A 26,845-nucleotide genomic window follows, 5' to 3' on the forward strand; every position below is an offset into this window, starting at 1 on the left:
AAGCCCGCCTTACAGTGGGGACACAGCATTAATTTTTATTACCCTTGGGCTTTATAACGTGCAACTAAATCCAAGTAGACAAGCGCTTTTACATTTCGCACCTGTTTGAATGCAACCGCCCGTGCCGGGATCGAACTAGCGACCTCGAGCTCAAAGAATGTGATGTGCGCGTCTGTAAATGCATGAGATATTAGCACGCGTCACCGCAGTGGCTCGTCATTCTTCAATTAGGTCGACTCACCAGGAACAAAATGTTTTATATGAATCACGAGTATCAGAGCTAATCAGCAAAGGACGTGACGGGTCAATATGCTTTCGAAGCGTGAGAAGCTGCCTACCTATCGCAAAAGTCCTCAGGCCAAAGCGTACTGGGCTAGACCGAACTTAAAGCCATGCTGTTACAAACGCGACCACCACGCTGACTTACCCCTATTTTCACTTATTGGTGTCTAACAGGTTTCTTAAGAACCTCCCTCAAATATTAGAGGGTTTATGCTAAATCGTGAACGAGGTGTATTGGCGATAGCAGGAGCTTACCATGTGAGTGGTCGAACAATTCTTTCACCGCATACTATGTCTTACTGTTTTTAGTGAGTGATGAGCAAGCATCCGGGTGGCTTTTGAAAAGGATTTATTCGAAAAGACTGCACGAATCTCTTTTATCCTAAATGTATGCCGGATGTGGATGTATTCTTTCCAAGCATGTAGCATGGCGTCGACGTGAAGCTTTAGAGTTGCGTCCTCGTTCTACTGTTGTAGCTGTCGTCTCTCGAAAAATACGTCAGCGTCTTCTTTGTCATTGCCGCTTTTGTTGTTGTTTAGCATCCCGGGAACTGAGCATGCGCAAATGCAGCAACTCTTTACAAGGGGTGTCACATTACTGGAAGTTCCAGTGCCGGGAATTACTGTTCCTCTCTCTCTTTTTTCTCGTCACGATCCACAAGCGCTACAGCACACGCCACATCTGCGCTTTTGCAAGGCACTAAAGACCACTGCGGCTATTTATACACCTGCTTCGCGCTTGCAAGGGGTCGGCACAAGGTATGGCAGCCCAACAGTGATTCTGGCGACTGTAGCAAGCAGAACTTTGATGGAGTTTTAGCAAAAACTGTCAAAAATCGGCAAGTAAAAGATAAAGAAGCACGAAGCTTACAAATCTGTAACTCTGCACCAAAACAGATATTTTAGTTCTGCAAACCGGATCTGTTAAATAATTTAAAGCCAATGAATTTGACGTATGAATTTACAGATTATGTAAATTCGTCTTGTTGTTTACAAGTGTATTGTGAAAGTGCAACTTACAAATTAGTAGAATATTTCAGACGGGTGCATATTGCTTCCCTTTCATCCGCTTTAGATTTAGTGTTAGGAGCAGTTTATAGCATTGTGATAACGCTTTTCGTTGCTGAGGTAAGGAGCCGTAAACTTGATACTTACGTTTATTGTAATTTTACAATATTCAACAATTTTTATTAAAAAACTTGTCTCCCTAAATAAAACCTCCTCTGCCTATAGTCGCACAATTCCAATTTCTTCTTTTGAATGCAATTAACCTCGCCAAATTTTGTGTAGTTGTTGCCAAGGAAAACGACTTATCACGTCACACGCATTTAGATATGAGCCTCCGAGCTAAATCTTTCTCTTAAGAACATACTGTGACTTTCCTACTGACACATAGTCGCCCTCTTATTGCGGCAGAACTAGCCCATAGAGGCAAACTGGAAATTATTTTACGACATTTCGAGGCTTCTCCATAACTAATTGCGACATCTGCCAATATGTCTGATATCTACATGCGTGTACTTTACTTATTTTATGGCGCTTGCTCTATCACATTCTTGTCGCTTGCACCACTTTTGAATAAATATCTAACCGAAAATGCGCCTTGCACAGCGCGTGTTTCGATCCTTAAAGCTTGCTACATACAATGAATTTGGTGTAATTGAAGATAGTTGCTACTGCCGGCTCATTCATTAGCTAGCAGCAGAGTCAAACTGCGAGTGAAAATATAAAGATCATGGAGTTGAAGAAACTTAACAACTCATCAAATGAACCCAAGCGCAGTCAGGAAAGCAACACACCACTTAAATTGTATCGGCAAAAAGGTATCGGCAAAAAGCGATATGCCAGTCTGTAAATTCTTAGGCATTGGAAACGCCACGAATATATACAAAAAATGCCCGTGATACTGGTTGGATATTCCAAGAGTCTTTATCAGAAGTAGCCAATGTACATGTTAGGTGAAAATTCTTGTGGGTGACGAAATATAATTGCAAGATGTAGGGAAGCTTGTATTTTAGTAGTAGGTGCATATGAAAACAATGCTTCAGTCAATTCTTGGTTACTCCGTTCTAAAGGCCCGGTGTTAAAAAATTAATATGCTGAGGAGGGATCCACTCTACCTCAGTAGCTCAGGGTGCACTATTGCAGTGACTCTGCAATTTCCTTTTCAATAATAGGGCATTTTCATGCTACTGTGAATGAACTACTGGCGTCCTTCATGATCCTACAAGCGCATAAAATTTGGACAGTTTCGCCCGAAAAGCGAAGCAATGACTGCGATGTCAAGGCTAAGTGTGGCGCTTCGACTCCTCAGGCGGTGTTTGTAATGTACAAAGTGGAGGTGCAAGTGCATGCGCACGTGCAGGTAAATATATAAAGGCATGTTAGCGCGACGCAGCGCGCAACTCCTCCTTGGCAGAAGGAATGGCGCCTTGGCAGCGACCAGGAGGAACGTCGCCAGCGAGGTTGCAAGCGTCGCAACGCGATGGTGCATGATATATGACACTGACGGGAAACCGCCGGAACTTGCCAGTGCACAACGAAATTTCGGATAACGTTAGGCTGACAGTTACTGTCCGTTCCTCTCGGACCGATGCCTGTGCGCAGCACCTCAACAGGAACGCCATTGGGCTCACAGTGCGCGTTTGTACAGCGCTCATGCCAACAGCGGAAGGCAACAGCTGCCCTCGATCCACCGCCAATGTGATTGAGCGTAGTGTTGACGGGCGAGCCCACTTCACTTCGCCGTGTTTTCAGGCTCCGCGTCTATAGCCACGTTTACATGAATGTGACAGCTGGCGCATCGCATCGCGTCACATTGATCTTCTATAGCACATCGCACCCATGTAAGCTGGGTTAATGGGCAAGGAAAGAGCGCCATTGTAATGCGCCAGACAGGTGTGGATTGAGACGAGTACGTCGGCTTTCGGAGTGCGTGTAAACGCGATCGCTTGGCATTAGGGATAGTGGGAAGGGAACTTGCTGCGGATCTGCTGCTCTCGCCGACTTACGGCACAGCAAGATCGGTGAAAAAATGGCGACACCGAAGTCGACGCTTCAAGCGCTGCTTTGGCTACGACGTGCGACACCGTGTACCGCCACCATCGCGCCAGGGGTAATGCGCTAAATGTAAACGCTGGCGCATCGCATTACTTGTGATGCGTTAGGAAGTGTGATGTGAGACCCTTCAACACACGTGCGCTGCGCGCGAGCCGCACTCTAGCACCGACGAGCACGACATCGGTGAGCACGACATCGGCGGTGGCGTCGGTGCCGACGAGGACGCGCCTCGAGCGTCCTTTGATTAGAATAAAATTTAAAGAAAACCTCATTGCGTGTGATACAGGCTAGTGATAAAACAAAGCAAGCAGCATAACAAAGTGAGCAACGTACCTTGCGTTCGCGCAAACTTATTTCCAATTTTGTGCACTATTACAGCGAAACGTTCTGGTGCCTCCGCTCCCGGATTTGGCGAAGCTGTTACTGTCTCCTGGTGGTCTGGTCATTATCTTGGTACGTAATATTTCCGGATACACATACGAATGTTGTATATAGGGCAATGCAAGTATAAGCGAACGGGCTTTTACATGTGTAATCCTGGTATGTTACCTACAAAGTAGTGCAAGTAAACGCACCTGTGTTTTGCATGCCAAGAACAAAATAAATCCTTTATGAAGCTCTAAATATATGCACATTTCGTGTCTATACTAAGCTCGCCTGTGTTTACTAAACCATGATCTCAATGCACGTAGCTTGGAAAAATTAGGAAATGAATGTGTTACAGGGCTATTTAGGTGACCTTTGCTGTGAACTCTCTTTAGTACATTGATGTGAGCTTCCTTTACAATTCAGGGTGTTTTACGTGTCCTTTCCGTTTGTTCCTGCTCAAAATTAGTCCAACATCAACTTAGAAGAAGAATCGCCGTGGGTGCTCGTATCATACTGCTTCTGATACCGTTGAAACACTGTAACTAACACCGCATTAAATGGTAGTTTGTCCAAAACGGTTTCATAACAAGTCTGCGAAGACCACTGCAACTAAGGTGCTCTACCTATGAATTTTGTTGATAACAGCAAAAAGTGCATCCAAGACGCTGAACAAGCGCCAACACTTTGAACAAAATCTAGAGACCTAAAAGTAAGATGATTTGTTCTAGTAAGTAACTTTTACTTTCCTAAAATACACAATGTGATTTAAACAACGGAGTAGACCTAGTTCCATGTGCTAAGTGCTCCGGTCCTGCACTCATGCTTACACTAGGATCCTGGTTTCGTCAAACGGCTCAAGTAGGCAAATGAAACTAATCGCATTAAAACACTATAGAGTGGATGGCAATGCGCAGCGTTTTCTTCCTCTGCGTCGTTCTGCTAAGACAAGGCGGCTTATGTGCGGGTTCATACGTCACGGACGGACACCATGTGCAATTTGGCTGCTCTGATTGGTTGAGGCGCCAGGTAAAGTTTTAGCTTCACTGTAAGTAGTTTGTGAGATGCAGCATAGTCGTGGTACGGCGTTCTATAGATGATTTCAGTTGATATCTACTTGTATTCATAAGTTCGGCCGTCTTCTGATAACCTTAGGTTAATATATATAGTTTTTTTTTCTTTCCTAATTTCGTGCCTTCTACAACAGTGCTGCAGTGATAAATACAAAGCTGTGCGGATGGCGTGCATATATAGCTTTTTGATTGCCTTAGTTTGCTGCTGCCAGGTAATCATAAAGGGGACATTTTTCCTTTATTACGCGAGTCTACAGGAAACAATGTTCATGTCAAATAATTTTACTATTGTCCATTGGCCCCGTTATTTGGGTTGTCCTGACAGTTTTTTGCTGTTTTTCGAGCGCTCCTGCCAACTTAGCGCCGTCGGCGCAAGAAGCCATATGCTAGTGTTCTTGCGATAATACGTTGATCATCGTACTTGGCCAATGCCCGTTGAAATAGGATTTGATAATAATACAGTAGCTATTCCTCGAAAATACCAATGTGTGGAAAGCAACAGTGTGCAAATTCACAAGTTCCCAGATTATAACGGTTTTGCTTATTGCAAAAAGATTTTTTCGCAAAGGGAGCTTTCAGAGGATCACAATTCGTAACTTTTTGTTAGAAGAAATACGAGCTTCTTAATGCTCACATATGCGTTCTATTGAGAATTGCTAATATCTTAGAAGCATAGCCATTGTTCGACAAAACGAGGAGCTTATTATCGGCCAGGAGTTAGATTAAGAGCCCGAGGGCTTGGGCGGCAGAATCACACTAATGATAAAGCTTGATATGCCATGTGAGGTAAACTGCTCTCTAAACGTCTGTAATGAGTTGCGCCCTACCGACGCTGCTGAACTTATGGAAGTTATAATCCCATCACAGCTTGCACCTTTCTTGAAGCTCTTCCACGCCGTAAAGTACGCTGTCGCTCAGCTTCTTCTCTGTGTCCGTGTTTCTAACGGAGGCTATTCCGTGACTGTGACGACCGCAATGCGCGCGCATAAGCTCACGCCACAGGAGTGGAATCAGTAACGACAACATCGTTCGACATTGATAATATTGTTAATGTGCGTAAGGCATTCGTTAAGAAAACGTCCCACAAAATTAAGTTTGAAGTGGTATAGAACGCAGGCTCGCTAGTGTTCCAGTCTGAAAGCTAGGAGTAAAAGAGGAGCATGTCGCCTGTAGGGCGCCAGTCAAAAGTAGTCCTCTTTTTCTTTTTTTGTTCTTCTGTTCTTCGCCCAGGGCGTACTCACGCTTTAACTATGCGTATGCTTTGGGTAGCTAGGACTTTAAATTTCGTTCAATGCTTTCAGCCTTTGTTTGAAGCAGCAAGGTTCAACGCCTCTATCCAATCCTTTGTTCCAAGGCGGCCGCCTAATGAGCAACCACGGCTGAATATTCATCCAACGGCTGAGACGAAGTGCCTGCGCCCACATTGTCTTTTGGCTCCGGTGCGCTCTCAAGTTTTAGAAAGGGGAGCCGCCCTAAATTCACCCTAGCATAACGGCTTGATGCCATCGACTTGGAAGTTCAGAGAATAACCACCGCGGGATGAAAGGAGACTCAACCCCAAGCACCGTGCCAAATTATAAAAGGAAACCTAAATATATTTTTGTTACAAAGTAATGCAAGCAGAACTATTATTAGCTAATCTATTTTAATCTTATTTGCGGCACTTTTGGGCATGGTGTGAGGGCGGTGGTTACGTGTTGTGACGTTGGCTGTTCGAAATTCTGAGAAAAAGTTCAACTACACAAGTACAGCGAAGTTTCTGATACTGCGGTTAACAACCACTTTTGGGTATCACGCAGTTGACGGCACTGAGATTATCAACGGTTGTGTGAAAAGGGCTTACTAATAATTGTATTTGTAAAAACAAAAGCGATTAATGTTCTTATACATAGCTTCCTGTGTATGGCTACAGAGATGGTCACGCAAAAAAATAAATAAATAAGCAGTTACTCCCAAAGCAGAGCAGCTGCGGGAAACAGAGGTTTAATGCATTGACAGCGGCTGTTGCGCCGGAGCGTGAATCCGCCGGAGCGTGAATCCGGGGAATCGTTTCCGCCGGGGAGGGAAACGGCGGGAAAGGGTACAGTACAGCGAAGTTTCTGACACTGCGGTTAACAACCACTTTTGGGTATCACGCAGTTGACGGCACTGAGATTATCAACGGTTGTGTGAAAAGGGCTTACTAATAATTGTATTTGTAAAAACAAAAGCGATTAATGTTCTTATACATAGCTTCCTGTGTATGGCTACAGAGATGGTCACGCAAAAAAATAAATAAATAAGCAGTTACTCCCAAAGTACAGCGAAGTTTCTGACACTGCGGTTAACAACCACTTTTGGGTATCACGCAGTTGACGGCACTGAGATTATCAACGGTTGTGTGAAAAGGGCTTACTAATAATTGTATTTGTAAAAACAAAAGCGATGGCTACAGAGATGGCGCAAAAGTCTGCCATCTCGAGCTCCAGCGTTATGCCAGAAAGCCGTTCATCTATACGCAGGAGCCGCGCTCACGCTGGTGGCGCTTTCAACAACGCAGTTTCTTTCTCGCGTCAAATTAATGTGCTTGGCTTTTACACCTGGTTTGAAATACGGTTAATGAAATGCAACGCAGGGTGAGCACACATTTCGGCATCAAGTAAACAGCGTATGAGAGCCTTTCCGATTTAAAGGCTAAGTGTCAACTACAACACGAAACTTCTAGAGAATGGCGGTTCCATGAGGCACGCATGTGACTATGACTCGCGGCAGCTGAGTGGCCTCGATGTTTGAATTTAAAAACGTAAATCCCATGTATCCAGGGTTTCAATACCAGATGGCCATATAAAGCGGGTGTATGACGTGAGGAAACGCGTGCGCTTATATCATTATCATGATCATAATCATCATCATCATCATCATCATCATCATCATCAGCCTGGTTTCGCCCACTGCAGGGCAAAGGCCTCTCCCATACTTCTCCAACAACCCCGGTCATGTACTAATTGCGGCCATGCCGTCCCTGCAAACTTCTTAATCTCATCCGCCCACCTTTCTGCCGCCCCCTGCTACGCTTCCCTTCCCTTGGGATCCAGTCCGTAACCCTTAATGACCATCGGTTATCTTACCTCCTCATTACATGTCCTGCCCATGCCCATTTCTTTTTCTTGATTTCAACTAAGATGTCATTAACTCGCGTTTGTTCCCTCACCCAATCTGCTCTTTTCTTATCCCTTAACGTTACACCTATCATTCTTCTTTCCATAGCTCGTTGCGTCGTCCTCAATTTGACTAGAACCCTTTTCGTAAGCCTCCAGGTTTCTGCCCCGTAGGTGAGTACTGGTAAGACACAGCTATTATACACTTTTCTCTTGAGGGATAATGGCAACTTGCTGTTCATGATCTGAGAATGCCTGCCAAACGCACCCCAGCCCATTCTTATTCTTCTGATTATTTCCATCTCATGATCCGGATCCGCCGTCACTACCTGCCCTAAGTAGATGTATTCCCTTACGACTTCCAGTGCCTCGCTGCCTATTGTAAATTGCTGTTCTCTTCCGAGACTGTTAAACATTACTTTAGTTTTCTGCAGATTAATTTTTAGACCCACTCTTCTGCTTTGCATCTCCAGGTCAGTGAGCATGCATTGCAATTGGTCCCATGAGTTACTAAGCAAGGCAATATCATCAGCGAATCGCAAGTTACTAAGGTATTCTCCATTAATTTTTATCCCCAGTTCTTCCCAATCCAGGTCTCTAAATACCTCCTGGAAACACGCTGTGAATAGCATTGGAGAGATCGTATCTCCCTGCCTGACGCCTTTCTTTATTCGGATTTTGTTGCTTTCTTTATGGAGGACTACGGTGGCTGTGGAGCAGCTATAGATATCTTTCAGTATTTTTACATACGGCTCGTCTACACCCTGATTCCGTAATGCCTCCATGACTGCTGAGGTTTCGACAGAATCAAACGCTTTCTCGTAATCAATGAAAGCTATATATAAGGGTTGGTTATATTCCGCACATTTCTCTATCACCTGATTGATAGTGTGAATATGATCTATTGTTGAGTAGCCTTTACGGAATCCTGCCTGGTCCTTTGCTTGACAGAAGTCTAAGGTGCTCCTGATTCTATTTGCGATTACCTTAGTAAATATTTTGTAGGCAACGGACAGTAAGCTGATCGGTCTATCATTTTTCAAGTCTTTGGCGTCCCCTTTCTTATGGATTAGGATTATGTTAGCGTTCTTCCAAGATTCCGGTACGCTCGAGGTCATGAGGCGTTGCGTATACAGGGTGGCCAGTTTCTCTAGAACAATCTGCCCACCATCCTTCAACAAATCTGCTGTTACCTGATCCTCCCCAGCTGCCTTCCCCCTTTGCATATCTCCCAAGGCTTTCTTTACGTCTTCCGGCGTTACCTTTGGGACTTCGAATTCCTCTAGACTATTTTCTCTTCCATTATCATCGTGGGTGCCACTGGTACTGTATAAATCTCTATAGAACTCCTCAGCCACTTGAACTATTTCACCCATATTAGTAATGATATTGCCGGCTTTGTCTCTTAACGCATACATCTGATTCTTGCCAATTCCTATTTTCTTCTTCACTGTTTTTGGGCTTCCGCCGTTCCTGAGAGCATGTTCAATTCTATCCATATTATACTTCCTTATTTCAGCTGTCTTACGCTTGTTGATTAACTTCGAAAGTTCTGCCAGTTCTATTCTAGCTGTAGGGTTAGAGGCTTTCATACATTGGCGTTTTTTGATCAGATCTTTCGTCTCCTGCGATAGTTTACTGGTATCCTGCCTAACGGAGTTACCACCGACTTCCATTGCACACTCCTTAATGATGCCCACAAGATTGTCGTTCATTGCTTCAACATTAAGGTCCTCTTCCTGAGTTAAAGCCGAATACCTGTTCTGTAGCTTGATCTGGAATTCCTCTATTTTCCCTCTTACCGGTAACTCATTGATCGGCTTCTTATGTACCAGTTTCTTCCGTTCCCTCCTCAGGTCTAGGCTAATTCGAGTTCTTACCATCCTGTGGTCACTGCAGCGCACCTTGCCGAGCACGTCCACATCTTGTATGATGCCAGGGTTAGCGCAGAGTATGAAGTCTATTTCATTTCTAGTCTCGCCGTTCGGGCTCCTCCACGTCCACTTTCGGCTATCCCGCTTGCGGAAGAAAGTATTCATTATCCTCATATTATTCTGTTCCGCAAACTCTACTAATAACTCACCCCTGCTATTCCTAGTGCCTATGCCATATTCCCCCACTGCCTTGTCTCCAGCCTGCTTCTTGCCTACCTTGGCATTAAAGTCGCCCATTATTATAGTGTATTTAGTTTTCACTCTACCCATCGCCGATTCCACGTCTTCATAGAAGCTTTCGACTTCCTGGTCATCATGACTAGATGTAGGGGCGTAGACCTGTACAATCTTCATTTTGTACCTCTTATTAGGTTAACAACAAGACCTGCCACCCTCTCGTTAATGCTATAGAATTCCTGTATGTTACCAGCTATATTCTTATTAATCAGGAATCCGACTCCTAGTTCTCTTCTTTCCGCTAAGCACCGGTAGCACAGGACGTGCCCGCTTTTTAGCACTGTATATGCTTCTTTTGGCCTCCTAACTTCACTGAGCCCTATTATATCCCATTTACTGCCCTCTAATTCCACCAATAGCACTGCTAGACTCGCCTCACTAGATAATGTTGTAGCGTTAAACGTTGCCAGGTTCATATTCCAATGGCGGCCTGTCCGGAGCCAGTGATTCTTATATATCGCCCAGCGCCAATAATCCAATACCATGGGATAGAAGTTAATGCTAACTGCTCCTATATAGCTCCCGTACTTGCAAAATATACAACATTGCATCAACACGTTACCTTCATTACAAGCATTATTCACTGGGAAATGTACGCACTTCGATCAAAAGACAGACGCGACACCATTCTAGCAGTTGGCGACGCACGTGAGCCTTCCCGCGTCGCAACGCGCAACACGATTCACCGCTTTCATTTCGTTCAGCACAGTTCAGGACTCGCCATACTTCAAGAGCTGTAAGCGCACCGCAACGCAGTGACTTCGTAACTTAACCAGTGCCACATGGTCAAACACTTGCGACCACAGGCACTGAAGCAGAAAGGAAACGAACAGTGAGTGTTGACGTCGACAGTGCTTCATCTGCCGGATCACGCGGAGTCTTAGCCTCGCCTCCAACAAGCCGGCTTCTCAGCAGTGCAGCAGAGCTGGCTTTGGACCACGTGATGGCGCTGGGCGAATGGTGGCGCTCGGCTGCGCCTGGGCGGAGGAAGCGGCACGTGCGTAGCAGCCATATAAAATAACACTAAAGGCAACGAACGACAAGTACCATGGGCACTAACATGAGACATTTTTTTCACGTAAGGCTTCTATAGGCTCACAAGTTTCGGTTGCGTTGTCGTGGTCACGCAAAAAAATAAATAAATAAGCAGTTACTCCCAAAGCAGAGCAGCTGCGGGAAACAGAGGTTTAATGCATTGACAGCGGCTGTTGCGCCGGAGCGTGAATCATTAGCAAGGATTCCAGCTGCATAGGCACGCGCTCACGCCACGCGCGCGACCAATCAGAGCCCTTTCGTTTCCGCCGGGGAGGGAAACGGCGGGAAAGGGTATCGCGCGCGCTGCGCCGGCTTCGTTTCCGTTGAGTTCAGTCTCAGAAAACGAATGGAACGGCCACGCGTTGTGCGTTCCCCCGAGGAACAGACAGCCTTCTACGAGTGGCGGCGAGAACTCGCTCGTGAAAGGGCTCGCTGTCGGCACGCCGATCCAGCCGTTAGAGCCGCCCCAGCCAAGACAATCCGACAGCAACGAAAAGAAGATCCAGAGCTGAGGGAGTGGGAGACCGAATCAATCCAGCACCTTTACCTTTGGGTTATTTAACCGTGACGAAGGTCAGGTGCACGCAGGACAAGCTTCACTTACCCCTAGTTTTCAAAAGTATGGGAAGGGTTGGTCATTTGTTTCTTCAGTTTTCTTTTTTGAACGGGGCGTATTAGAAACAAAGCTTTCAGTCGGTCATTATTTGCGTCACACTAAACTTCCTAAGCTAAACTGAATCTCTACTAACGCTCCCTCTATCATGTTTTAAATTAAGATCTCCTAGATAAACGAGAACTTGAACTTGTTCATCTTTGTGAGGACTTCAAGGTCATATAAATTCTGTACAAATCTGACTCGTGCCGATAATTCCCCCAATGTTTAGGACGGTTATGCTGCTCATGAAAATAGGCTGTTCCAGACCTAAGTGCTTGAATAAAATGTGAACTTAGGCATAAAATAAGAGCAACGTATACACTGAAGAATAAAACTTCGCTCGTAGAGTACACAGTCATCATCATCATCATCATCAGCCTGGTTACGCCCACTGCAAGGTAAAGGCCTCTCCCATACTTCTCCAACTAGCCCGGTCATATACTAATTGTGGCCAAGTTGACCCTGCAAGCTTCTTAATCTCATCCGCCCACCTAACTTTCTGCCCCCTGCTGCGTTTCCCTTCCTTTGGAATCCAGTCCGTAACCCTCATTACATGTCCTGCCCATGGCCATTTCTTTTTCTTTATTTCAGCTAAGATGTCACTTACGTTTGTTCCCTCACCCAATCTGCTCTTTTCTTATCCCTTAACGTTACACCCATCATTGTTCTTTGCATAGCTCGTTGCGTCGTCCTCAATTTAAGTAGAACCCTATATAGGAGGTTGTGGCCAAGTACGGCGCCAGGGTGGCCAATCCTGCTCTGGTGAGGGAGTGAGTACACCGTACATAGGAGAAAATACGGTAGTACATACAAGAACTGTGCAGATAAACTACTACGTTTGTCGGTTGGTTACTCTCACCCATTGATCTTAAGCACATCTAGGTCACGTTGGCTCTGTTCTAAAATACATACCTGAAAAAAAAAATCTGTGCGTTCGTAATACAAGCCCATTCAGCGGGGTCGCCCTCCCAAACACCAATCTGATCACCGACCCTGTGACGCCATCACCCTACGCCTTCAAGATGGCAGTCCTATCCCACACGTCCCTAGTATCCGGGTTCTCGGTCTCACCATCTCTACCAACGGCTCCAACGCCTTGGCTCTCAACAAGATCTGTGCCCAATCTCAAAACACCCTACGACTTCTTAAACGTATATCTAACCGACGCGGAGGACTCAAAGAAGAAAGCCTTCTCCGACTCGTCCAATCCTTTGTCATATGCCACATTACCTACGTTGCTGCGTACCTCAACTGGTACCGGGCTGAGCAAAACAAGCTCGACACCCTCATACGAGGGGTCTACAAGCAAGCACTTGGTCTCCCACACTGCACCAGCACTGAACTCTTCAACCAACTGGGAGTTCACAACCTTTCCGAACTCATTGAAGCCCAACAAGGCTCTCAGCTTGAACGGCTCACCCTTACTGAAAATGGGCGCTTTATTCTGTCCACGCTTGGCTTCACCTACCATCAGCAACAGGGCCCCAAACAACCGATCCCGAACGACATCCGTAGCTGGATCTACATAGACCCGATTCCTAGAAATATGCACCCTGAATATAACAGGGCCCGGCGCCAAGCTCGGGCCGGAGCTATCATAAAAGCCCTTGCCCACGTACCTGGCGTCACATTTGTTGATGCTGCCCAATACTCCCATGGCACACGATTTGTGGCCGTCGCCACACGCGATGGAGTCCTACACCACGCCTGCAGCGTCACTACCCCCGCTGCGGAGACGGCTGAAGAAGTGGCCATCGCCCTGGCCACTTTAGATCCCACCTGTCACACCATAGTTTGTGACTCTCGCTCAGCCGTTACTAACTTCAGCAAAGGCCGTATTTCTCCCCAAGCCCTTCGCATCCTCTGCCAGGCACTACACTCTAAAGACAGCATCATCTCCCTAACATGGATCCCGGCCCATGCCGGCCCTGTCCACCCACACCTCCCCAATCTCAACGAGATCACCCACTCCATTGCGCGAGGCCTAGTCAACAGCGCCGGAATCACTGGAGATGAGTTGGGCACCAGGGACAGTCTGACAGCTTATAACGATCTCGTTAAGGCATTTTACCTCAGCCGCCGAATCTTCCCCCCGCCTCACCCAAAGTTCAGCCGGGCGCAGGCTACCACCCTGCGTCTACTACAAACAAACACGTACCCTTCACCCGCCCGCCTCAACCTTATATTTCCGGACGTCTACACTACCCCCAACTGCCGGTGCTGTGGAATTCACCCGGCTACACTTCCGCATATGCTATGGGAGTGCCCAGCACAGTACACCCAGACTAACACCACGACTCTCTCGTCGAGGTTGCATGAGGCTCTGCGGAGCTCCGCCCTCGACGACCAAACCTGGGCGACCCAGCACGCCCGCGAGGCGGCGGCGAGGCAAGCCCTCGACGTCCCTTCGTGGGAGGCTTAGGCCCGGCCATCATAAAGTGCTGGTTCCACAATAAATGTTTATTCCTCCTCCTCCTCCGTACTACACACTCGGTGCATTTTACCTTGCATCGTTTCCCGTACCATTACTCTTTTTTTTTTTCGTTGCGAAAAAAAAAAAAAGATTACCGCCCATGCGCCCTCTACAGACTGTAAACCAGCGAAGCCGAAATGTTCGGCTCCGGTGTTTATCGATAGGTAAATTCTGACGGTGTATTAAACTCTTCCTCAATTGTTGGTTACTTCTTTGTGCTTCTTAATGAGGTTACGCAGACGTTTGGCTTAGGTTTACCACATTGTTTATCAGAAATGCAACACATTGCGCTTCGCATAATCACCATCATGGAGGGGTGCAGTGACCGGTTCATTCTGTTAATCCAGAGGGTTCACCAAAGTCTTTCTGAATTATGTGGCGCATTTTTGTTTCGTAATGCGTTAATCACAGCGTTTATTACTCAGTTATGCACTCTAGTTACCAAGCGACGTACCGGGGCCGCACATTTGATTTAATTAAACACAGGGACACACTTCTGAACCTATTGCGAAGTCTGAGAGAGACTGCATGAACTTAAGCAGAGTATCACTAAATAAAGACGAACGGTGAAATAAGCAGCTTGCAGCCACTAAACTATTTCTATGCCTGCCAAACGACAAATTTGCCCGTCCGTCACTTAAGACGAATGCAATAGCTCATACCCCCTGAACGCTGGCTCACACCCCCGCAGTACAGTATATGTGGGCGGACCACGAGTGTTTCGCCTAAGCATATACAGCTTCCCAGCAAGTTCCCCTTACAATTATCTCTCATTGCGGCAGCACTAACCAAAGAGGCAAGCTTACCTTCCTCTCTCTGGTCCGGTGACCTCAGACAACCCAGCTATCGAACGGTCCCATTTGTGTTACAAAATAGCACCTGCTGCTTTTTACGAGCCATTGGAATTTCGACTCGAGGACTCGTGGCGAGCGTTTACTATAAGAAATGTAAAAAACAAAGTAATCTAGCTCCGCTAGCTCCGCTAGCTAACCGCGCCCTTGATCAAAACACTAACTCTGGTCAACAGCCGCCCGCGAATGTGCCACTGTGGACCGGAAACACGCGACGCCAAGTGAGGTACACGCGTACACTCGCCCCAAGCGGCTCCCACACAAAAGGCGCCTCGCGAACTTGGGGGAGCAAACCGACGCATAACTTTTCTCTCTGAAACGCAATTTTACTCTCTCTATACGACGCAGGCTACTGTACACCGCCAGGGCCATAACACGCGGGGCTCGAGGCGGAGGGAGATGCCTGCGGTCAGCGAAGGGGGTCGAACCGGGGGTGGCGGCGAGGCTGCAAGTATGCAGCCCGCCGTTTGCGGGACTGTCTCCTCAACGACTTTGATGCACCTTGGTATCTGAGAAGAACAGAGCCTGGTAGGGACGGCGCCGTGTTCGTTGCTTACAGAAAATACTAACGAGACAACACGTTCCCCAGTAAAATGCATTTAGGATGTTTCTAGACTACATGTCCGCCATCTAGGCGCTCTCTAAAGATAATGACAGTAGCCAAGACAATAAGTGGCTGAAGATGTGCGCCTATGTATTGAAAGTAACAGATCCCGCACGCAGTGCTGAGGATCTTTTATTCCTGAATAACGACCGTCTTAACTGGCACACCTGTGCGAGGAGTGTAGATTTTCATTATGATGATAATGAAGACCACGAAGGTAACGCTTGCTTAACAGAAAAATGATGTCTTGAAGGACAATATATATCTCCCAAGAGGTTGTGATGTTAGGATATCAGCCAAAGCACGAAACGGCAAGGAAAAAAATGAGAGTGATCAATAGGAGTCATGCGACAGTAAGGCGCTAGACTTAGTTTTCCCCCGTATAATGCGAGGCGTCCATGCTTACTTTTTAATGTGAAAGTCTTATATGTCTCATTGGTCAGTAGACCTCGAGCGAAGCCGCGTCGGCGACACGAAAAGTACAAAACGCTACGAATCCTCGACCGATGCTGGGAGTCGAAACCGCGATCTTTGGTGTTAATGAAGGCGAAGTTATTTAGGGCACAGTTAATCAAGATATATTTCATTATTGCATTCGAACGCATGACCTTTGATGGGAGTCGAGCCCTCGTGCTTTGGAATTAAGAGGATGAGTAAGCTAATTAAGGGGGATGTTAGCGATGTATCGGCACTTGGATTTTCGCCTTCAAGTCGTCTGAGGGATAACATAAGAGGCCCTGTTAATTTTAAATATGCAGCACACAAAACACAAACACATTGCCTAACTCAACTATCGAAATGTGCAACATGTGTACAGACTTGCAAGGCAGCGAAGTGCATTTGTTGACAGCCGTGCGCAAACTGCCAGCTTTGAGGGCCGCATTCGTTTAGGTACCTCCTCCCCTTCCACCTGTGTCGGCCTTCTCTCCGCTTCTCTCCCTTATTTTGCACTGTACAAGCTGTCAGAGAGGTGTTTGATCGAATGACCGTTCTGATTCTGATGCATTAAAAATAATGAAGAGAAGCATACGGCGGTCGATATCCGTCTTGCGCGCGCTGTTCCAGAGACAAAAAAGCATAGGGCGTGCCTATCCGTCGTCGTATGACCTAGTGCTATTTTTACATTATTTATGTGCGGTGTAAAGTACGTTATCTAGTCGAGAAACTCACGAATAGGCCTTTTATACCATTATATTGTCGAAATGCTGCAACATGTCGAGTCACTGCTTCATATGAGCAACTTTTCATTTCTCGCTGAACCCGCCACCACCACTGTGTAGCAAAAGTAAAGGGTAGATGAGAGCGCGGAAAAAGCTGCTAAAAAATGTTGTTTTAGAAAATTTACTCCCCAGAAAGACCACCCAAGCACCCTGCGGGCGCTACACATTCACGGAAAGTGCATTCATAGTTCACGTATCTTGATGGTCCTCATAATCATATTTCATAGATAAATGTTGCCCCTGTCATGTATAACAACTGGGCCAGTTTTACACTTGAACGTAAACTGGAAACAGTGCGACTGGCTTTACCTTATCCTGTATTCAACAAGGTTGGCAGGATTCTCACACCATCTCTAATGAGTACATTTTCCTCACATGGTGGCAGCGACAATAACAAACAGGCACCATTATCTTTTTATAGGTTTTTTTTTTTAAACTGGGGCATTTTGATTCTTTTGATTACACTTTCGTGTGCATTCTGCCAGCTTCGTGGTGTAGTCGCAAGCTCCGGCGACATCAACTCAAAAGGTTTTGCCGAAAGCATCCGGTCACGAAAGCAATGTAGAAGTGAATATCGATCATTGTAGGGCACGCAAGCTGACGTGCAGGTGGCCCCCGTGTACTGGTTCACGCAATGGTAATTGACTTGAAGTGTTTTGCCGGGCCTGAGGCACTTCCATTCACGAGGAAGGGATTATGGGGCTATAGAAACTCACGCGAAGGCTTCTGCAGGCTCATTAGGTGTATTAGGTGCGTGCCGTTGCGCCGTTTTTCTCCTCCAGAGCTCGTCCTAGCCTGTGCAGGATTTTGGTGTTACCGGTTATAATGGATCTTCCGGACGCGCTATAAAGCAGAGCTTGGGTATGAACCGGATTTTAGGACGCGACGACATCCTTGCAAGACAAGGAAAGGCACTCCGACTCTTCGTGAATGTTTTTTTTTTCCTGGTGGCAAAGAGACACGAAAGCGCTCACTTTCACTAATTACGATTTCTTAGTTTACTAGGACAAAGTGGCACTTACGTGTTACTATGAGAAGCATATCGGCGTTGCGAATGCTCCATTACGGAGAACCATTTTGATTACGTTGCGCTTGCAATAACCACTGAATAACCACAAGCCCATTGTCGCATGTTATAGACGAGCAATCTGGACAAGGCATTTGTATCTGTGAGCAGCGGACCAGGGTGGCGTCAGACGACGAAATCAAATTGTTGTAGGTAGTTGACCCACCTTGTAATGCGTCCTAGTGATTGTGTCATATCAAGTAGGTTTGTCAATGCCTGATGGTCAGTGAAAAGTGTGAATTTAACTCCTTCTAGGTCAGTTTGGAAATATTGAGGAGCTTTGAAGATGACCAGTGCTTCTTTATTGATTATGGTGTCGTTCACTCCTGCAGGCTTCAATGTATAACTGTAGTATTCCACCACATCGCGCCTTTGGTGGTCAGGTTGGTTTGAGAGCTTCTGATAGAGCACTGCCCCAGTTGCGTAATGTGATGCGACAGTGTTCAACACAAACACTAAAGAAGGCAGGAATGCCGAGCATAGGGTCGGATGATATAAGCCTTACTTGTTCAAGGTAGGCACTTTCACACTCGTCATTCCATAGGAATAGTACGTCTTTCTGTGTCCGTCGTGGGAGGCATCCTGTCTTGACCACATTTTCTCTTACAAAGGCTCTAAAGTGTCCAGAAAGGCCCAGGAAAACATGCAGAGAATGTATGTCATAAGGCTTCACCAACTTAGAAATTCTTTCAAAGGGTTCCTGGTTGCGCTTTTGGTGCAGCCATCAAATTCCCTGCTTAGAAATACCAATTTTTCTTGGAAGAATGTGCTTTTCTTGAAGTTTAGTTTGTAATGTGCGAGGCTCAGAAAATGGATAACTAGAGAAATGTGACTTTTATGCTCTTCTTCTGTGTTCGAAAAAATCGATTTTGTCGTCCATATGAAAATTACAAAAGCTGCCAAACTATGATTTCATGATGTCATTCATGATCTTTTGAAACCACGCTGGGGAATTCTTCGATCCGGAAGGTAGTCCATAATATTCGAACAAGTCGAACGGCGTAAAAATTGCGGTGTACTATTTGGTCTCCTCGGTCAAGGGAAAAGGTCTCCTAGGCCTTTTTTTTTTCACAGATCGACTTTTGCAGAGGTTGACCTGTGAAAACCAGTGGCAGCCTCCGCTTTCATCGATAACAGAATAAATATTTGGCATCAGAAAAGTAGTAACTCTGTTTGGCTGTTTATAATCCTATAATCAGTGCAAAGACTCATCCTTTTAAGGAGCGATGGTTGCAGGCGAAGCAAACGGTGAAACGGATGGTCGAATGATGTCGGCGTCCAACACTGCTTGCAGCTCCTTTTTCAACCAAGCCTTTTCCTGTCTTGACATGTTGTATGGGGCTTTCCGAACCACTGTTTTGCATGCAAGGTAAAATGAAACTGCACGGGACTTCATCGCCGGAGGATAGTTTTCTATGAATATGAACTCTGGATAATTTGCTCTGATGTCTTCACAGTGAACTAAGCTTAGAGGGCTAGGTGTCTCTCCACCTTTCTTCAGTCTAGTGTTTTCTTCAACCAAAATGCTGTCGTCCCAATAAAGCTTTAACGTTAGGTTTTTCACGCCAGGGCGTCATAAAAGGAAGTCATAGGTGACGTCAGCTGCTGCCAACAAGTCACTATTTACCCACTGTCCTTGAAATTCAATCACGACAGACGCCCACTCATTGTGGAAGCTTACTGCCCCATCGTAACCCTAGATCCGTAAGTTCCTCCCACTGCGGAGACATCTACTGTCTGTTCTTTTCTGGTTGATGATCAACACAGACGCTCCACTGTCTACGAATGCGTTCATCTCAACACCTTTTTTTTTTCATAAAGAACTAACTCGCCGGTTTTTGTCCGGTGCCCGAAATAAGATGTTGTAGATGACTGCCTATAATATTGTGCATACGTTAGAGCGCGCTACATATAAGGGGAGGTTTCAGAGGGTGCCCATGTCATGTCGGCTCATAGAAGGCTCATGTCGCCTCATAAAACACATATGGGTCTTTCAGTGGAACAGCGGATGACATTCGGCAGAGTGCTTGAATTGGTTAGGTTCGTTATTTTGACCTATTTCATTCTTTGACCGCTGGGTGCCTCTGGGTATGTGTCCATTCTTGGCTAATCTACTGAATAGATATGTTACACTCTGACATACGTGATATAGAGGTAATATATGTATTTATACTTATTTCTCTTGTGTCGTCTTCTCTGCTTTCATTCCTGTTCCCTATTTTTACAGCCCAGGAAAGCCAGCCGGCATTTTACATTGTCCACCTACTTGTCATACCCTGTGTTTTTCCTCTTCCATCTATTTAGTGATGCGCCTCATTTCTCTGTGCACGTAGCTCCAATCAACGTACTTCCTTCAATAAGCCTCATACAGCGCTACTGAACACGCGAAATCGCTTCGTTGACCCTTCGCTGTGTACGCCCACTTTCTTAGTGCTTACATTTTGTCGCAGTACGTGAACGGCGCAGTGCTTAAACATGTACATTGAACCAGAATGAAATTGTTACCTGTGTGGTTCATACAAAATAAGCATTCAATGAGGTGAGCGTGGCCTTGGCAAAAAGCAAAATTTAACAAAGCTGCGTGCATCACATTTAGTTGCATAAGATTTTATTGACCACTTCACTAGAGATTCACTTCACGTAGCTTCCAGTAAGTGCATTGTATCTGCTAAATTTTATATGATAACTTCTTTCAGGCATAAAAAATATTGTCCTGGGAGACACGGCCATAACTATGAATGTCTGAAGGGCCCATGCTATTCCTTACTCTTAGTATAAGATCGCTCAAATGCAGGAACTGATACTGGTTGCATCTGAGAAGAAAAAAAATATAAGTTGTTTAAGGAAGGGTGGATAATTCTTCAGTAGATTGTTCCAATAGGCGATAGTCATTATTTATTGCAGCGATCATTACGAGATGTTCGTCAGTGGAGTTGCAGCCTTGCAGCGCACATGTTAAGACTTCCTTGAAGCGAGGCTCTTTTTAGGCGGGTAATGAAATGCGATACAAATAAATGTGAATGGCATACTCACAGTTGTCCGAGAATCGGTCAGCTCAAATATAAGAAATTCGGGGAAATCAAAAGAGCTCTTCCCTATCGTGCGCTACTTCAAAGAGGTCTGGGTGTTTTATAAGCATAACTAAACACCGCCATTGCTAGTGCAGGTTTTATGTCATGATTGATTGTTTTACTACGCGCAGCACAAGTGCACTCACTGGCACCAAAGGACGCACGTTTGCTTGCTTTAGTTTCGCACATTTCGCCTGTGCCAAAGTACAGGGGATCAATTCCTTGGTCATCGAAGCCTTAATTAAGGCGGCCGATTCCACCTTGAATAATTATTGAAGCTGTGAGTGATACGTTTTGAAGCGTTTACTGCACCATTAAATATCCAAAAAAAGGAGACGTAGGTAGTTTTGAGGGGTTCTTTTCATTGAGCCACTCGCCTCTTTCATAAGCTGGGCGCCTACTGCGTTTTTTTTTTTTTTAGATGCGAAGAAAGTTTGCTGTGTCATTTGCGGCTCGACGTCTGTTTTATTAACGCCTATTATTTTGGTATCGGCTTGATGGGCACTGCCTCGACCGCCTTTTATGACTGCGACGAGACCGTAGTAAATATTCTCATCTACTGTCCTTCCTTTGATGGTGACAGAAAGATTGTGCGTGCTGCTTTGAGCGTATTGGACTACACAGCGATCACAAAAAATAAAAAGATATTGGGGTCATGGACACAACTTTCATCTGCACAAAACCTCACCAGGGCACTGCTGTGATTTTCAATGATGACTAGAATGGACGACCGCAGTTAATTGCATAGTTAACTCTGTTCTCTGTGCGCGCGCGTAACTTCATCATTTGCTTTTTCCTGTTGTTCCCGCTTCCCCCTCTCCCAGTGTATAGGGAAGCTAACTGGGTGTAACCTATTTGACCTCCCTGCTTTTTTTTTTCTTTTCAGTTGCCCTCTTGAAGCCGAAACTCTGCAAGAATACACGAATGTAATAGCGACTTATGGTCAATAGTGGTTGCAGCGAAGCAAATTGCACTTGGTGGATTTTTTGAATGTTTTAATAGGATTACTGATGATGACACTGAAGCTGGTCATGAGACGTTTGTCTCACGAGGATTTTCGCGTGAGAAAGTATTTAATGGCCATACCGCGTGTTGTGTAAATCATCGGAGCCGGAAGCATATAAAAAATACATTTAGACTAATGCCCACGCACACTAACCTATTAAATATAACAAGGGTGGGTGTGAAGTGCTTTTTCGTGAAATTAACGTCACCTGCAGGAAAAGGCCGGAATTACCGAAATTTGCTTCTTCCCATTTGTGTATATATATTGTTATGCGAACGAGGATTAAGACCGGAGACTATTTACAAAGTATATTTATAAAAGGTCAGCACTGGCCAATTCAGCCGACAGCTCGACGATATGGACGTCGGTGAATAGGCTTCGCATCGCCAGTATTTATGCGATGGGTCACGACGGACGTTTGACCTAAGGGTCGATTGTCAAGTCAAAAAACCGCCCAGACGATCGCCAGGCATTCACGATCTCTAATCGAATAGTTGCGCTCCGCTGCTGTGAGGAGGCAGCTAGCGTATGCGATAACGCGATCTTGACCCTGTTGGCGCTGGGCTAAGACGGCTCCGATACCGTGACCACTGGCATCGGTACGCACCTCTGAAGGAGAGGACGGGTCAAAGTGGGCCAGTATAGGTGGCGTGGTGAGAATGTCTGTGAGGCGGGTAAACGCGTGAGCTTGAGCGGGGCCCCGTATAAACGGCAAATCCTTCTTCATAAGATCAGTAAGAGGTTGGGCAATCGCTGCGAAGTCTTTAACGAAGGGTCGAAAGTAGGAGCAGAGTCTTACAAAACTTCGGACGTCTTTGACAGACTGAGGTACAGGAAAAGGCGTGACAGCACGAATTTTCTCTGGCTCTGGTTGGATACCGGAATCGTCGACGAGGTGGCCCAGCACTGTAATCTGCCGACGACCAAAGTGACACTTCGAGGCATTTAGTTGGATCCCAGCCTCACGGAAGTCTTGAAGAACAGCTGAAAAGTGCTCAAAGTGTGTCTCAAATGTAGGCGAAAATACGATAACGTCGTCTAGGTAGCAGAGGCATGTTGACCATTTGAACCCTTGAAGCAAGGAGTCCATCACACGTTCGAATGCTGCTGGGGCGTTGCATAGACCGAATGGCATAACTTTGAATTGATATAGACCATCAGGAGTGATGAACGTGGTCGTCTCTTGGTCTTTTTCATCCACAGAAATCTGCCAATAACCAGACCGCAGGTCTATTGATGAAAAGTAGTTGGCACCGTGGAGACAATCCAGGGCGTCGTCAATGCGAGGCAAGGGGTAGACGTATTTCTTAGTAATGCGGTTTATATGACGATAATCTACGCCGAAACGCCATGTGCCATCTTCCTTTTCAACGAGCACCACGGGCGACGCCCAAGGGCTCGACGAAGGTTCAACAATGCCTTTGGCAAGCATTTTGTTCACTTCATCTTGAATAACCTTACGCTCTGAAGCAGAAACTTGATATGGCTAGCGATGAATAGGACTGGCATCACCAGTATTTATGTGATGCTTAATAATTGAAAGCTGGCCCAATCGGCGATTGCTGAGGTCGAATATGTCGTGGTAGCAAACCAAAAGGCGACACAGAGCTGCTGCTAGTTCACGCAATAGGTCCGCAGCAATCATAAGACGAAAGGTCGCGTCAGGGCAAATTGCATCCTGTGGTCATGGTGAAGAATCTGAGCAGACGTATAGGAAAAACGTCGTGACGTAGTCATCGCGAATAGCACGGAGCGTTGCAACCGATATGCCTTTGGGTAGAACTTTCTTTGTCAGGCCAAAATTAACGACAGGGAGGCATGTCCGGTTATCGGCGACGGTGACGACGGAGTGGGGCACAGTGATATTGCGCACCAAAAGGACAACAGCAACAGGTGTGGAGACGTAATCACCATCGGGCACAGGAAAGTGGGTAGCAAATCGACGAAAGTCAAGGCTTTAGGCGTGAGGCGGATGAAGGCGGTCGTACTAAAGTTGTTCGGCAGTTCGGCACGAATATGCGCGAGTAGAGGAAGTTCGAGGTAAAGGGTACCGCCAGAACAGTCGATCAAAGCTGAATGCGCCGTAAGAAAGTCGAGTCCGAGGATTAGGTCATGAGGACAATTGGCCAGCACTGTAAGAAGAACAGGAAGGTGGCGGCCGGCGATACTTATATAGAAAGTACAGATTCCAGTGACGTCAACAATGCTGCCATCGGCCACGCGTACGGCTCAAGTAGTAGGAGGCGTGAGAGCTTTCCTCAGTCGACGACGGAGGTTACAACTCATTATGGACACCTGGGCTCCAGTATCTATTAACGCCGTCAAACGGACACCGTCGACGTGAACATCAAGCAAGTTCTGGTTCGTTGGGAGTGTCAATGGAGGATTTCGACACGACGAAAATAATGTAGCACTACCTCCAGGAGCTGCATGGTCTAGTTTTCTGTCCGGGATGGTCCATAATTGGTCGGCGACGAATAGTGGCTTGGCTGGGGCGACGGGGACCGACGGCGCTGAGGAGACGGCGAGCGAGCAGGATGACTGACATCGACAGATACGCCAGGGGTAGGAGGCATACAGTGAGGCGAGTAACGGCGCGGGTCGGCATATGGGCGAGGAGACGGAGAAAAGAAGCTTGAATACGGCGACATCCAGGAGATGCGGCAGTGGCGAGCGACGTGGCCAATGCGGAGGCAGCGGAAGCAAAAGGGCTTGTCGTCCGGAGTTCTCTACTCGGCAGGGTTGCGATATCTGGGAAGGGAATACAGATCGCTGAGAGGCGGAGCAGTCGGCATCGGTCGGGCGTCAGGTCGGGAGACGCAGCACTAGCAGGAAAATCTAGGTTTGCAAATTTTTGGCCTACAACTGCCTGAATGAGGGAGATCGCTGCGGCTGGTTGGTCAATGGTGGGCTCAAGTGGGCGTGAATGAAACGGTGCAAAACTTGTAGCCTCGAGTTCGCGGCGAACAATACGCGTGACCTGCTCATTTAAGGGTGGTGAAGCGGTAAGGTCAACGCAAGACGACGTCGCAGCCGTGTTAGAGAGCCGGGAGCACTGTGGAATGACGCTGTGGCTTTTGGCGAGCTTAAAGCGGCGGCGTTCCTTGACAATAACGTCGATGGTGGACACATTGTTGAAGACCAACACGTTGAAAGCGTCGTCCGCGATCCCTTTGAGTACGTCACCGACTTTGTCAATCTCGGCCATTTTCTCGTCGACTTTCCGGCAAAGAGCGAGTACGTCTAGTATGTATGAGACATACGATTCAGCCGAAGGCTGAACTCGGGTAGCAAGCTTTTTTCTAGCAGCCAGCTGCCGACCAGTGGGATTTCCAAAGAGGTCGACGAGCTTCTCCTTGAAAGAATCTCAGTTAGAGATCTCGTCTTCATGTGTCCGGAACCAGACACGAGGAGCTCCGCCTAAGTAGAATAGGACATTTGCTAGCCTAATGGTAGGGTCCAAGCGGTTGTTATGGCTACCACGCTTTTGCAGGTTGAGCCAGTCCTCAACGTCGACATTATCATGGCCGGAGTCCTCAACATAGACATTATCATGGCCGGAGAATATGCTAGGATCGCGGGGATGGGTAACCGTAACGTCCGTTGTTGTCGGGGTCGCAGGAGTGGAAAGAAACGAGGTGTCGTCACCGGGAGCCATGGCGGAAAACAGCACGGTGCGGCCGCTGCGGAGCTCCGTGGCGAGGACGGCGAACGCCACCCTCCATCAAAATGTTACGCGAACGAAGGAATAAGAATGGTTACTATTTACAAAGTATATTTACAATATGTAGCAGCAGTGCTGGCCAATTGAGCCGACAGCTCGAGAGCCAGACAACGTTCGTCGTATTCGTCGGGGCGCCCGCGTGCATCGGCCACAAGAAGCACGCAATATACATGTATCAATATATATATATATATACGGAGGCACAGACGTCCCACAGGAACGGAGGAAGCCTAAAAGCAGTGAAGAAGAAACTAGGCATTGGCAAGAATCAGATGTATGCGTTAAGCGGCAAAGCCGGCAATATCATTACTAATATGGATGAGATAGTTCAAGTGGCTGAGGACTTCTATAGAGATTTATACAGTACCAGTGGCATCCACGACGATAATGGAAGAGAGAATAGACTAGAGGAATTCGAAATCCCACAGGTAACACCGGAAGGAGTAAAGAAAGCCTTGGGAGCTATGCAAAGGGGGAAGGCAGCTGGGGAGAATCAGGTAACAGCAGATTTGTTGAAGGATGGTGGGCAGATTGTTCTAGAGAAACTGGCCACCCTGTATACGCAATGCCTCAGGACTTCGAGCGTACCGGAATCTTGGAAAAACGCTAACATAATCCTAATCCGTAAGAAAGGGGACGCCAAAGGCTTGAAAAATTATAGACCGATCAGTTTACTGTCCGTTGCCTACAAAGTATTTACTAAGGTAATTGCAAATAGAATCAGGAACACCTTAGACCTCCGTCAACCAAAGGACCAGGCAGGATTCCGTAAAGGCTACTCAACAATAGACCATATTCACATTATCAATAAGGTGATAGAAAAATGTGCGGAATATAACCAACCTTTATATATAGCTTTCATTGATTACGAGAAAGCGTTTGATTCAGTCGAAACCTCAGCAGTCATGGAGGCATTGCGGAATCAGGGTGTAGACGAGCCGTATGTAAAAATACTAAAAGATATCTATAGCGGCTCCACAGCCACCGTAGTCCTCCATAAAGAAAGCAACAAAATCCCAATAAAGAAAGGCGTCAGGCAGGTAGATACGAT

At 46.5% G+C, this 26,845-nt stretch overlaps 1 long non-coding RNA gene across 1 annotated transcript in view; it reads left to right on the top strand.

Moving 5' to 3' along the window:
* Nucleotides 1-22,079, top strand: part of LOC129386237 (uncharacterized) — a 273,338-nt gene extending 251,259 nt beyond the window's left edge. The window contains exons 3-4 of the long non-coding RNA XR_008613684.2: nt 15,452-15,631; nt 21,951-22,079. This is a non-coding gene — a long non-coding RNA (uncharacterized lncRNA). The remainder of the gene's footprint in view (nt 1-15,451; nt 15,632-21,950) is intronic.
* The last annotated feature ends 4,766 nt before the right edge of the window (nt 22,080-26,845 follow it).

This window comes from Dermacentor andersoni, chromosome 4, assembly GCF_023375885.2.
Source record: "Dermacentor andersoni chromosome 4, qqDerAnde1_hic_scaffold, whole genome shotgun sequence".
Classification (NCBI taxonomy): Eukaryota; Metazoa; Arthropoda; class Arachnida; order Ixodida; family Ixodidae; genus Dermacentor; species Dermacentor andersoni.